This window comes from Mangifera indica, chromosome 3, assembly GCF_011075055.1.
Source record: "Mangifera indica cultivar Alphonso chromosome 3, CATAS_Mindica_2.1, whole genome shotgun sequence".
NCBI classification, from domain to species: Eukaryota; Viridiplantae; Streptophyta; class Magnoliopsida; order Sapindales; family Anacardiaceae; genus Mangifera; species Mangifera indica.
In genome coordinates this window covers 7756670-7767590 of record NC_058139.1, presented here as the reverse complement: position 1 = coordinate 7767590, position 10921 = coordinate 7756670, and positions in this window count along the sequence as shown.

The following is a 10921-nucleotide window of genomic DNA, read 5'->3' as shown; positions in this document are numbered from 1 at the left end:
ACCGCCCCTTACTAGAGACATAAGAAACAGTGTGGTTGTGGTGGGACGGAAAGGGACAAGATTAAGATGGGACTTAAGATGGATTGACTTGGTAATTAAGGTAATTTAGTTGCACTCTGCTTTCTACTTGCAATTCAACACCAAAATATTTCCTCCGTGGTATTATTGATTACCAGATTAATCCCCCCTTGGTAGTAGCATTGGTTTAGTATTACAACTTCCCAGGAAATTTTGTTAGTATGCGAAGACAGAATTTATAACTAAAATTGATGTGTCCATTCACTATTGGCTAGAGCTAATAGTCGTACTAGCCACGCAATCAGCGCAGCACAACACAACCATCTCAAAATACGACATTCTCATCACACGATTTTACAAGACGATTTGCAAGCCGTCTGATTTATTCTTTCGGATTTGAATGGACATGAGCAGAATCTGGCATCCCATCTTCATCCGAACACGTGGTCGTACCCGTAGCCAGCTTAAAAGGAGGCACCCTTTTTCTGTTTTCTTTACAATATTTTATAATTTAAAATTTAAATAAAATAATTATCCTCAACCGAAAAAATTTTGAGCAAACAGCAGATGAAAAAACAAAATATTTAACATCATATTTGTCCAAAAAAAAAAAAAACGTTTCGATAACTTCTAAAAAGTTTTAAATATTCAAAAATTTACTAAAACATTCAAGCCTCATAGATGGGAACGTATTAATAGTTTTTAATCAAGGTTGGACTCGAGTCAAGCTAGCTCGAGGACTGAGCTTGAGTCGAGCTCGAGCTAGCTTGATAGATTTTTTAGTAAAATTTTTTATAAATAACGACGTCGTTTTGATCAATTTATATTAAAAATGATATCGTTTTGATAACGAAAATGAGTCAAACTGAACCGAACTCGAGTCTGAAACTAGCCAAGCTTGATCGAGCTCAAACCGAACTCGAGTCACCTATATATGAATCAAACCGAGCTCTAACTCAAGCAAATCGAGCTCGTTTCAACTCAAATCTAACTGTATTTCTAATGATCATCTTCCATTTTAAAATCTCTAATACGCATATAAAATTGACCCATTTTATGATTTTTTTTTTTAGAAAATTAAAACTCTTCCAAAATCAATTGGCCCTTTTTCAAGAATTATTTTAAATTAAAAATATAATATTAATTATATGATAATATAAATAAATATATATTTATATATTTAAAATAATTACATATATATTAAATATAAAAAATAAAAAATAAAAAGAGGAAGATGGTTCCAGTTAGTTGAGAAACCGCAAGTATTGCGATAATTTGGAGTTTGGTGCTATATTTAGTCGCGTCAGCAAGGAATCTCGAATCTTTCACCTAGGTCGAATCCCCTACACCGCCGTACCACAGAATAAAGATGAACCGACATGATTAAACCCACCAATCACCATCACGCTACAAAGGACATCTTTAGTGATCTGTACACCACCATTACTCGAAAGATCCCCTCCAAACGCATCAAAGCCGTACATCCCAAAACGGACGGTGGCGATGAGTGGGGGCAAATGCCACGGCATAAAGAAACAAACACCCCGTGAAGTAAATGTCATGTCAAAATGAGTAATGATGATAGGTTTGTTGTCACAAGGACAAGATTGCATTGGAAGTCAGACATGGCGCACTGAACGTGCCTGTCTTATCATGAGATGTCAGGTGATGGGATCATCTCCACCGTCTGATTTATCATGTCTCATGCCCTTTGATGTCTCATCTCAAATCAGTGTCATTCGCCAAGGATCTGTGTTTCTGGCTCTTTAATTTCTTTTCTTTCAGGGGTTTTCTATTTATAATTTTTAAATCCAAAAATGGCTTTTTAATATATAAATAGAGTTATTTTCATTTCAGGATACATGAAAAATCATTAACACATAAACATTTAAGAGAAATTAATAATTTTAATTATATTTTAATCCATCTAGATAATTTTAATCTCACTTTTTAATTATATAATTTTAGTCAAAAATTCAATTTTATTTATTATATTAATTTGTCTAATTTATAAGTCAAGTATTCTAACAAATCAAATTTTAAATTTAATAATTGATCCTATAAACTTAAATATATATTTTTTATCATACAAACTATTTTTAAGGGATAAAATTATATTTTTGTGATTTGCTAAAATGATGAAATTAAATTGGGATTCATACAAATTTTATCACAGTCAAGCCTAAATTATTTAAATATGAATAATATTAATATTATATAATTTTAGCTTTATGATACAAAAATAACCATGTGAAAAGTATTTATTTAGGTTGGGATTTATCTTTATTTATTTTTTTGGTATTTGTTTAATTAAGAATTGAATATAAAGAATCATATCTTTTATATTAAAATGCTCCATAGGTTGAGTAAGCAAAAATTGATGACATTTGTACCTGGACATATTTTGACCCAAAGAAAGAGCAATGCAAAAAAATTAGGTGTAGTAATAAAAGTGAAATAAATTATTTTGTTGTTTGCTTTAAGAAAAATAAAAATAATTTGACCATAGTTGGAATGTTACTTAATTTTGATACAAAATAAGAAAAAACCCATATTACAAAAAGGGAGAAGGACTATTTCCCACCCAACTTTTGATGCGTTCTCAAAATGCCACACACGTCAGATGAAAATCCAGTTTTCTCACCTATGAGCTGTTAATTTGGATGGTTTTTGTTTGCATAAGGGTAAAATATCCATTTTACCCTTATTAGATGAAATGACAAAAATACCCTTCTGCAAAATTCATCCTAAAATTGATGTGAGGTTTTCCTTCACCCCCCTTAGGTTTTAGAAACTAACATTTCATCTTACCTAAAGTTTTTAAACTTTGAAAACTAACATTTTCACCCCCAAACCTAGGGTTTCCAAATTTTCCAAAAAAACAACCGCCCCCCATAACTTTCAAAACTAGCAGTTTCACCCCCATTCTTCAACTTCATCTCCCGACGTCGTCTCCGGCGTAGTCACCTGCCTCATCCTTCTCCTGGTGCGACGGCGGTGGTGGCCGAAGAAGGAAGAGACGGAGATCTCCTTCTCCTGGTGCACGGTGCGACGAAGAGACGGAGATCTCTTCGTCGCACAATGCGACGAAGAGACAGAGATCTCTTCGTCGTTCCACCCAGACGACGAAGGACGACTCTTCGTCGTCCTTCGTCGCTCGTCGCGTCGTCCAGACGCTACGACGAAGCGTCGTCCTTCGTCTGTTCTTCCAGATCTGGACGACGCTTCGTCGTCCAGATCTGGGCGACAAAGGGTCATCCTTTGTAGTCGGAGATCTCCCATCGATCGATTGCAGCGGCCGTCGGTGGTGGCCAAAGAAGGAAGCAAAACCCTAGGGGGTGAAATTAAAGTTTTCAAACTTTGAGGATGGGTTATTTACTTTTTGAAACCTGAAGGGGGAAACGGTAAAATTTTAAAGTTTTAATGTTTTAAATAGTAAATGACGATTTTGCCCCTGTTCCTAACTGAAAAAATGGACGGCAATTTGGTCATGGGTGGGAAAACTTGATTTTTATCTGGCGTGGGTGGCATCTTGAAAACGCATCAAAAGTTGGGTGGGAAATAGTCCTTCTCCCTTACAAAAATAGGTAAATGTAGTAACCAAAATGAAATCAACTTGTTTCAAAGTCCTACAAGTGGCCTTGTTGAAGTGTTGCTCTTAATTATTCTCTCCACATCAACACTCAGCACATTTAACATTGCTCAAAATTTGGTTGGTGCTCTTTGCCACAAAAAGCCTTTGCGTGTGCTTTCCAAAAGGTTTCTTTTCTTTGCTTAGTTCAGAATATCTAAAATTCAACCACTAAATCATTCATTTCACCTGTTTATATTTTTATCAAATACTTAATTTAGATATAAGTATTTTTATAATTTAGAATTTTATTTATTTGATATGATTAATTTGATCTCAAATAAATACTTAATCTGGATATGATTTAACATTCTTCAAAAATTGGTTGATTTTTTTTTGCCACAAAATGCCATTGCGTGTGCTTTTCAAAAAGTTTTTTTTCGTTGTTTAGCTCAAAATATCTAAAATTCAACTATTAAATTATTCTTTTCATTGGCTTATATTTTTATCAAATACTTAATTTAAATATAAAAATTTTTTAATTAAAAATTTTATCTACCCAATCAATTAATGTCATCTTAAATAAATAACTCTGTCAGAGTGAAATTCTGAATTAAAAAAGAAAGAAAGAAAAATCCATTGCACTTGCTTACCAACAGCCAAGACAGAGTAACCAGACCCATACAACTTTGATCCATATCCATTATTAGTAGAGCCCACCACTCATTCAACATGATCATCATCTTCATCATGATCAGTTCAATTCACTTTGATGATATTGACAAATTCTCATATCCCTCTTTCTGTGGCTTTTTGATTATTTTTGTTATGTACTCTCACACTTTTTCCTATATTTTATTCCATGCGCCGCGACTCTACCAAGTACAATATCACCTTAGGACCCTCTTTTGGTTTTGTTTAGACTTATTTTTAAATTTAAAAGGGGTAATTTTTAAATTTAAAAGGGGTAATTTTTTAAGTATATAATTTTTTTATATAATCTAAATACATAAATAATATATTTTTATATAATTAGATATTATTTTATTTTTAATTTAAAATTATTTAATCATATAATAATATGTTATTTATATACTTAAATTATATATTAAAAACACATATATATGATTTTATTAAATTGAAATACCATAACCTTCTTTAGAAATTCTAGAAAATTAATTTTATAAACCTTGCTCTTCTTACTTATATACCAATGCTAATAAAGTCTTCTCTTTTTGCTTAATTGGGTTGTGATTGTGATTATTAGAAGCATGAGGACTATTGAATATTAATAACAACCACACAATAAAGTCTTTTTCTTTTTGTTTTAAATTTTGTAGTTATGATGCAATGCATACAGGAGATTCTTCTTAAGTTTCTAAAGGCAGAAATTTTTCTCAAAAGTAGACTAAACTTTAGGATTATTTTAGTAATTAATAATCCATTTATGATTTGGGTTCAAGGGGAATAACAAGTCTTCTTGCCTTGAACTTAATGATGATTATAATCCTCTTTATGGGTCTTAACTAAGTCAAGATTACATTAAGGGAGGCTTTTGTCCCTCACAAGCAAAGCAAAGCAAAGCAAAGCAAAGGTAAAAGTCATTTTAAATATTTTTTATGCAACCACATGGCGCAATTTTATTCGTTCACACTGCAGGTAAATCATATTTCATATCTATCTCCACTTTTATTTATCAATTTTCTTTAATAATAGAATTTGTCTAAATTTATTGTATTACGGTTATTATATTCAATTATATATCTTTTTTTTAATCATTTAAATTATTTTTTAAGGGTATATTTATAATTTTTTGTTTTTATAATATTAAAAAATTGATAGAGATTTTTGGGTTGTAAAAAAGTGCTTCATTATTTAAAATTAAGATTTCCCATTTATCATATCCTGAGACAGAAGATTCTCTTATATATCATGAGAATATAATCATATAAATCTAAAAGGTGTAGCATATATAGAAGGGAATTATGCTGCCTTTTTTTTTTTTTTCCCATTTAAACTTCGAATCATTAGAAGTGCTCCCTCTTGATGATTAAAACAAAATCATAGATAAAAAGTGCCTTTTTCTTTCAAGGATCTACTCTTTATTTGATAGGCCTAAAAGCTCACATGCTCGGAATGAGTGTGAACCCATTACATGCAGTTTTAAAAATATATTAATTAAAAAATATATATATACAAATGATGATATGTCATTATATAATTGGGTATACGAAATATCCAATAATAAAAATAAAAAAAATAATTAAATAGAAAAACTCTCGAATATTTAGCTATTTCAAATGTGTCGATATCAATGATGACTTATTATTTTGATGAATAATTTTTTCAGACAAATGAAGATTATGTAAAACTTTATTCGAAATCTCACTTATAAGATTTCATTACGAAAGACATAATAAAATCTGATATTATTTATATATAAAATATTTAATAATGATTTATCACTGTAGATTCTATGCAAAGGGAATAAAGTGATTTTGAACGGTTTTTTGATGTGATTATAACATTCTTGACATTTGTCAACTGTATAAAAATTACGGCGTAAGATCGTCATGAAAATGAAGACTAAAAACAAAGGAAACATGTGTTAAACATTACTTAATTTTTTGAAATCATCGAAAATTCTTTTTCTTCTATTTGAATTATTACATTGGACGTAATGTAAATGAGAAAAATTCTATAAGATTGATGGAGACATATGCATGTGCGATGATCCTTAATTAAACCATATCAAGACCATAAAATAAAAATATTGAATTGGTAATTATGTTGAATGTTTGGATGAGAAAATTAAAAAACAGAAAGGGGTGGGGTGGGGTGGGGTGCTTTTCACATTTTTAATTAATAAAACGTGGTGTTATTGCAAACCCATAATAATCCAAAAAACGTTTTTGAAGGTGCAGGAAAGAAAGAATGGAGATCGACATTATGTTTATTTGAAGCTCCAATCTCAAATACCCAAAAATCTTATCTGCAAAAGTGAGTTCTTAACATTCCAATTTCCAACCAATAAATTGTTATTCTTTTTAAGCCAAACGGCTATTTCTTACCCTAAATTTAATACAAAGATAAATACATATTTATGAGAGATAAAAAATTTAAATATTTACATATAGATTAACTTCTATTAGAGATAAGGATAAAATCATTATTTTATTATTAAATATTAAAACTCTAAAAATTTATATAATTTCTTCTCTTAGTTTAAAAAAATTAATAATTTTTTTTTATAATTATGTTTTAAATAATTCACTTTTCCTTTTAAGTTTTTTTCTTTTTTTTCTAACAAACAGAAAAAAGTTTATACCATCAATCGGTCTTCCCACTATAACTTTCTCTCACTGTAAGTTTTTTGATTATATAAGTTTTATCAGACAAAGATGAAATATTTTTGTTTGACAAAAGAACAAAAACGATTCGTCATTTTTATCTATTTGATTAAACGAAGATAATTCATCATCATCTATGCCAACAAATTGTCATAAGAAAAATATTCAAAACAACTAAAAATAAAACTTGCCTTTGCATTAAAACTTGAGTTGGAAATAGTCTTTTACCTTCTTCTTTTCCCGCTTTTAAAGTGAGAAGATAAGGTTTTCGGTCAAAAGGGGATTATTTATCATCAACACAACTGAAAATATTTTAATAATACAAAGTCCATTACTACTTGATCTAGCCCAGCAAAAATCAAACTTGGGTTGGGCCAGACTCTTCCTGTTTGTCTTTATATTCTTTTTTGGTCTAGACTATGACGACTGATGCATTAGCAAGCACACACTACTTATTTTAGAGTGAATGTTATGTGAACATGTTTTTCAGTAAATTAAAATTATCTAATTTTACAATGATGTCATATATATATATATATTTATTTATTTATATATTTAAAAATATGTATATATAGTTTTATTGTTAATTTTAAGGAAGATTTAGAGTAAAAAAGAGTTGCAGAGAAGAGAAATGAATCTGCAAATATGATACGAAGAGAATCCGGTAGAAGGAGGATCTTCTAAGTGTACAGTAAATGAGATTTGCCTTTATTTCTTGCAATGGGCAAATTTTGCACAGATTGGTCTGAGTCAAGAGGCAGGCAACTAAACATGTTGGGCTCATTCAATAGGCCTCGTATATTGTCAGATAAGTTGAATGAAATGGTAATAAATAATTACGAGATTTACATTATATCCAAAAATTTAAAAGGAAAAAGAAAATAGAATTAACTGTCTAAATCCCAAAGCGGGCACCTTTAATCCAAATAAAAGCAAGATCCAAAGTTTGTGAGGTGTAAAGTAGAGACAGATAGACTTGAGCAAATTAACAAGAAAAATCCAGTCTGGATGAGCCAACACAAACAAATTTACATCAATCTTTTTTATCAATAATAATTCATTAGTTATGTAAAGTTCCACATGATTAAAATATAGGAAACTTGTACAGTATCCTTGTCACATGATTAATCTCCCAGCTGCCATATGATGTGGAAAATGGCCCCCATTATTCTTCCTAATCTTTTGTTTTTACCTTTTTGAAAAAGAGAGGAAATTATTTATTTATATAATAATATATATATTAAATATATATTTATTTATATATTCAAAATAAATATATTTAAAAATAATTTCTTCACAATCATTTACAGTTTTAGGTAATTATTTGAAATAAAATTACAACTTCGATTAAAGAGATACCATTGACCTTTCAAAGTTTTTTAAAATAATATAAAAAATCCCCCTCTGTAGACGCAGCAGTTAGTTTATCTGCCACTTGACTCTGTAAATATTTAAACAGCTTTGAAATGATGATTTATTATGATGCCTAAATTTTAACGGTATGAAAATGTGTAATATAAAATCGACATTTAGGAATTAAGTTAGAAGAACAAATGGGTCAAAAGAAATTTATGAAAATGTGTTAATAAGTAATATTAATTGAACAAACCAAACAACCAATTTAATAATAAGGACTAAATTATTATATCATTATATGATTATATGATATAATTATTAATTTTATTTTTAAATTAAAATCACAAAATCATATAATTATATCATTATTTAACTGATAATTAACAAAAAATAAAATTTTATATTATTTTTTTTCTAAACCCAAAAAATTAACTATTTTTCTCTATATTTAAGTTTTAAAAAGTTACATTTTTCCCTCAATTAGGTTTTCATTTCTTTGACGAAAATTTTCTCCTTGCCATGATTGGACTCCCCCTTCTCTCTTTCTTCGAACATCCATTTCTCTAGCAAGACAAAGACGACGATATTGTCTTTGTCCAAAGATAAAGACGTTGGGAGAGAGATCATTGGTGAAAAGAAAGACAGGTCATGATCAGATTCTGGTTGTCAAAGAATAATGAGTTGAAAATGAAACCCTATAGGGAAAATATAATTTTTTAAAACCTAATACTGAAAAAAATTGTTAGTTTTTCTAGGATTTAAAAAAAATATATATAAATTTTTATTTTTTTAATGTCATTAGCTAAATAATAATTTTACTATTAAAACTAATTGGTTTTATTAATTTTAACAATTCAACAGTAAGTATTGAAGTTTTTAAAATTTGACAAATAAAACTTTGGAAATACATTAAACTTTGAATGAGAATAAGTCTTATGCCTTATATAAAATGTTATTGTTTATTGGATAAAATTAAATTAGTTCTTATATATTTAAAAAAAACAAAAAACAAAAGTTTTTGTTAGGCTTCTAACTTGGAAAATAAGTAGCCTTATCAAGATATTTAACTACCTACACCTACACTAACATACTACTAATTTTGGTTCCCTATTTATGAGATTATACATCTCTCATTCATTAAATTAGCTCTTATTGCCATCTGCAAGTGAGCAAGATTAATGGAACTCCCACTTTCAAATCAACAATTTAATTCATCTTTGACTTGGAGCATGTTAAAATTGAAAATAAGGGAGAAAGACTATTTCCCCCATAACTTTTGATGTATTTTCAAAATGTCACTCATGACAGATAAAAATTCACTTTTCTCACTCATAAGCTATTAAAATGGATGATATCTGTTTGCATAAGGGTAAAATAGATATTTTACCCTTGTTAGATGAAATGACAAAAATACCCCTCAATTTAATCTCCCAAAATTGATGTGAAGGTTTTACCATTCACCCTCCTTAAGTTTTAGAAACTAATATTTTGACCTTACCTAAAGTTTTTAAACTTTAAAAACTAACATTTTCTCCCCCAACCCTAGGGTTTCCATATTTTTCAAAATACAGCCGCCCCCCATAACTTTCAAAACTAGCATTTCACCCCCATTCTTCAACTTTATCTCCCGACGTCTTCTCCTGCGTCGTCACCGACCTCCTCCTTATCCTGGTGCGACGAAGAGATCTTCATCTTCTCGTCGCACGGTGCAACGAAGAGATCTTCATCTTCTCGTCGCACGGTGCAACGAAGAGATGGAGATCTCTTCGTCGCACGATGCGACGAAAAGACCTCTCTTTGTCGCTCGTCGTCCAGATCTGGGAGATCGCTTGACGAAGGTCTCTCTTTTTCTCTTTTTGTCACTCGTTGCATCTGGACGACGCGACGACGAAGGACGATGAAGCGTCGTCCTTTGTAGTCGGATATGGGAGATCGATCGAATGCGTCGGTCGTCGGTGGTGGTCGGAGAAGGAAGCAAACGTCAGAGGTGAAATCTAAACTTTTCAAACTTTAATGATAGGTTAGTTATTAGTTTTTAAAATTTGAAGGGGAAAAATGGTAAAATTTTGAAGTTTTAAGGTTTTAAATAGTAAATAACAATTTTACCTCTATTCTTAACTGAAAAATTAGATGATAATTTGCTCATGAATGAAAAAAATAAATTTTTATCTGTCATAAATAATATTTTAAAAATACATAAAAAATTAGGTAGAGAATAGTCCTTCTCCCTTGAAAATAATGACAAAATTCACATCAACATTTTATTTGAAAAAAAAAAAAAATTGCTTGACATCTCATCGTGGAACTCAATGATGATTTCCTTGAACTTTCTTTTCACCAATATTATTATTTTTATTTTTATAGGATCTTGAAAAAAAGATTTTATTATCTCAAAAAAAAAAAAAAACCCACCTCAAAGTTATGGGGAATCACAATGCATGATTTCCCAAAATATCTTAAATTTTGTTAATATTTAAATAACCAAGAAAAGGGGTTCTTATTTCAAAATATTAAAATAAAAAGAGAGAGAAAAAAATTAAATAATAAAAATAAATATTTTGATAATATCTCTCTGGAATCTTGCGGTTGCGTTTATTGGGTATCTCTTTGGCGTTGGTAGATCTAA